Consider the following 4,580-nt stretch of genomic DNA (forward strand, 5'->3'; position numbering starts at 1 on the left):
TTTCAATGAGTACAACAAAGGCCAAGGAGCCTGTAATTTCAGCACTTTGGGAGGCCAAGGCAGGAGGATCACCTGAGATAGGGAGTTTGAGACCATCCTGGCTAACATGGTGAAACCCCATCTCTACTAAAAATACAAAAATTAGCCAGGTGTGGTGGTGCGTGCCTATAATCCCAGCTACTTGGGAGGCTGAGGCAGGAGAATTGGTTGAACCCGGGAGGCAGAGGTTGCAGTGAACCAAGATTGTGCCTCTGTACTTCAGCCTGGGTGACAGAGCGAGACTCTGTCTCAAAATAAATAAAAAAATAAATAAGGAAATGGACATCCTAGGCTGATGAAACCTCAGGTATTTAAAGGAGATAGAAAGCAGAGAGAGTGGGGATGGCATTCTGAATCTGTCTAGGTTCCAGTCTCTTCATGTATAAATTGGTGTTTAATATGTCAGCCTCACAAGCTCCTGGGGAGGATGAGATAACATTAGCACACTGCTGGAGATAGAGGTGAAAGACAGGTGAATGTCCAACAAAAATGGTTTATTTCCTGGCATAATATCAAGGTCAAGTTTATCCTGACAGTGAAGCAAAGGAAGTGGATAGGTATGTTTCCAGGAGGGCCACACATTGGCTGTTTCAAGGTCCAGGAGAAAAAGGAAGAAAGCCGTGTTCTCCTTTCTGACCTTATCCATTGCAGAACACTGGCCCCTTGGGGCCTTTGACCGGGACTTGGGCCAGAGCACAGTCCTCCCAGAGGGTGCCTGGAACAGGGCTGTTGAGAAGGGCACCTCCCTCAGAGACATGTAAGGATTGGCTTCACGAAGACAGAAGAACAGGAGCTTACTGGTTTCTTGTGCAATGTGGGTCACACTGTGTGTGAAAGACTTTAACAGTGTGAGGGAGACATTGCTGCTATGCAGGTGGGAGGCATAGCCAGCAACATGTGTAACCGATGGCGGAGGAAATCTGTGGACATTTGGGTTATAAATTATGGAGCATCTGCAACATTCTATTATCATCCTAGACTGTATATTCATGTATATACTTACATATAAAACCATCCTGCTTGCTATTATTAACCCATTTTTTATTGAAGTATAATTGACAAATATAAATTACAAATATTTAAGGTCACAATGTGATGTCTTGATATATGCATACATTATAAAATGATAACCACGATCAAGCTAATTAACACATCCACCTGCAGATGTGAACATCTGCCTCAGGGAAGCTGTCACTTGTCCAAAGTGACATAGGTGCCATGCAGCAGAGCTGAGGTTTTATCTGGCTCCAAAAAATACATACTTTCTGCTAGGCCATGCTGCCTTTAACTATGGAAAGTGACATCACTTCCTGCTTTTAATTCAGAACTGGAATTATTTTTATCTGCTGTATGTGTTCTAATTGAGAATCACTGAAGGCAGTCGTCACCAAAAGCCAGTTACATGACAGGCTTTAAACTATTTTTCTTCTTTTTTTTTTGTCACAGGGATGTCATTTGATTCATACTACCTTGATGTAAACAAGAAGACCAACTTAACACTTTCTTCAAGAAACAACTGCCCCAGGGATAGTTGGTTTCTAACCAGACTCTGATGAGTGGAGAGATTTGACTAATGGGTGATTCACAGCAAACATTGAGATTCTCTTGGCATCATAACTATGGATGTATAGCCAGTTTTATACACAGATTGTATAGAAGTGTTATGAGAGTCATGGCTTTCTTTCCTTCTACATAAATGTAAAATACATATTTTGAATACAAGATAAAAATGTTGAATTAAGGGAATAATGAGGCAAGAGGTGTTCAGCTACAAAACCCATGGTAGACAGGCTAATCCTGGGATTGTATACTATGAAATATTCATTTATTTTGTTCTTTAAGAAGTGTTATCGGTGTTTAGTAATTCACAGCTTTCTTATTCTCTGCTATTAAATCTTACAATAACTGCAGAGGTCTATCAGATCGGTGGTTCAGTGATGTGAGAATTACTTAGGCACATGGTATTACGCTACTCCGGTTCTCATCAGTTCAAGGTAATGTACACAGTGTGAACAGACTTCTAACTTTGCATCTTGCTTCATATATGATGAACAGTTAATTTTTATTCATATGGGTGTATTTCCCATATAAAAATAAAAGGACAGTGTTATGATATATATACAATCTTATTTTTTACATATATGGATGGTTTACTTTTGCCTATGAAAATCAGTTACTGATCCCTATTATTCATGAGCCACATTAGACACAGAATTTCAGTTTGATGTTAAATATACAGGCAAGATCATCTCAGGATATCTTGGATTCATAATTTCCCAATGTTTTCTCATTGAGACCCATGCCTCAGGGTCAAGGAAAATAATTTGGTACTATTCAGGGGAACTCAAGCTTGAAACCAACACTGTTTTGAATTCCCTGACTGGCATTCAATTTCCCAAATCAAATGAAGAGACCTCATTTCTATTTAGAGAAGCGTTAGAGGATAAAAATATAATGATTACTCCACCCTGCAAAACTAAAGCCATAGTATCAGAATAAAAGTTGTATTTTCTAGGCTAAAAATTATCCACCTGGTTTATGAGAAAATTGATAGATTAGATTAGATTTTAGTGAAAAGTTGATAACCACCTAGAACAGAGTTGACAATAGATTCTTAAACGTTACTATAAAATGCCAACAGTTTTCAATGTAATAATTTGTATATCTTCTCTTTATAGGCATTAGATTATTAAGCTTGAATGATATCAAACATCAACTTTACAGATATATTTCTTTCTTTCTATGTTAATCTCTATCCCCCCATATTTCATAACTGAATTTAGAGCTAGGAATATCATAACATCATTCTACTGAAAATTTCCCCAGCTTGTAAAGTGTCCTTAGCTTTGCTATGCTTAGCAGTGTCCTAGCAACCGAATTTCAGATGACAGTGAGCAGTGGTGGTCTGGAGAATTGTACTCAGGCTTTGGGTGATATTTTTGTTTCTTATTAAGAAACTCGAGTGCCTGATTTCTTTCAGCAACACTGTATTTCTTCTAATTGGCAAAGTTAGAAGCACTGTACTTCTTCTAATTGGCAAAGTTGCCCTAGTATCACTTGGCCAAATAAATCCATAGAAACCTTGACATAGAAACCTTGATTTTGCTTATTTATTTGTTTATTAATGTAAGCTCCAGGGAGCTTAGAGGAATTTCTTTGTTTTGTTCACTGCTGTATTTTCTATGGCTGAAATAATGCTCAGTATATAGTAAGAACTCAAATATTTGTTGAATTGATGAATGGAACTCTCTGAAGGTTGAAGATATATAACAATCCCCACCTGTAATCCCAGCACTCTGGGAGGCCAAGGCAGTCAAATCACTTGAGTTCAGGAGTTCGAGACCACCCTGGCCAATATGATGGAACCCCATCTCTACTAAAAATACAAAAATTATCCAGGCGTGGTGGCTCATGCCTGTAGTCCTAGCTACTTGGGAGGCTGAGGTAGGAGAATCGCTTGAACCCGGGAGGCAGAGGTTGCAGTTAGCTGAGATTGCACTACTGCACTCCAGCCTGGGTGACAGAGCAAGACTCTGTCTCAAAAAAAAAAAAAAAAAAAAAAAGAATCCCTTTGTGGTTTCACATAAATGGAAACACAAGATGGATATAAGTAAATAGAAACAACACAATAGATACTAGTTTTTGTAAATAAACATTATACATCAATCTTATATTAATTATTAAAAATTGGTGTCTTATTTTTCCCCTATAAACTAGTTGTACTGGAATTACACAGAGTGAAACAAAGATTGAGCCATTTGTCATTGATCACAGAGGAAAGGAGTGGATAATTAGAGAGAGTGGAAGTCATTGTAAATATCATGAGAAGAGGCAGTAAATGTTTGGAGAGTTGGTTAAAAATGTTTGTTGGGGTGATCCAAGTCACCCTTTTCGTCATCACGTAAATGCAAAGAAGTTCATGAGACATGTCTAACCAAGGGAGAGAACAAGGAAAGAGAATATAAACCAACATGTGATTTTTTAAAGGTCCGGTGATCATTCCGAACAGTGAATGACAGCAGGAGGAGCATTAAGGCAAGGCTGAATGTAAGAGATGCCCTGCGGTAAATGTGAAGGATGAACAATAGAGACATTGCAGGAGGTTACTTCCTAGATATCCTTTGACAACTCCTCTTTTCTCATATGTTGTATTCTCATTTTCTCTTAATATTTACTGTTGTTTTTCCCTTCAAGGGCAAATTAATTTTGTAACCCTTTGGAGTTTTCTCTCAGGAGGAACTTATGCTATTTAAAGAAATTAAAATCTGTGGAGAAAAATCTAGACTTTCTGGTTCAAGTAGGCTTTTTTCAACAAGTAGTAAAGATGGCAGACCTCATTCATCACTAAAACAGATCCAAGTCAAACTTAACCCCTTACTTGAAATGTTGTTTAAAATTTCACTTTTTTATGTGCTTTTGTATATTGTAAAACACCAATGAACTCTCAAAATTGTTGTTGCTGAAATAATTTAATTATCCTAAGGATCTATTTTATAGGGTGGTTTAATGTCTTTTATTCATCAATAATTTTTCTTACTTGC

This window comes from Mandrillus leucophaeus, unplaced genomic scaffold (assembly GCF_000951045.1).
Source record: "Mandrillus leucophaeus isolate KB7577 unplaced genomic scaffold, Mleu.le_1.0 Scaffold1866, whole genome shotgun sequence".
NCBI lineage: Eukaryota > Metazoa > Chordata > Mammalia > Primates > Cercopithecidae > Mandrillus > Mandrillus leucophaeus.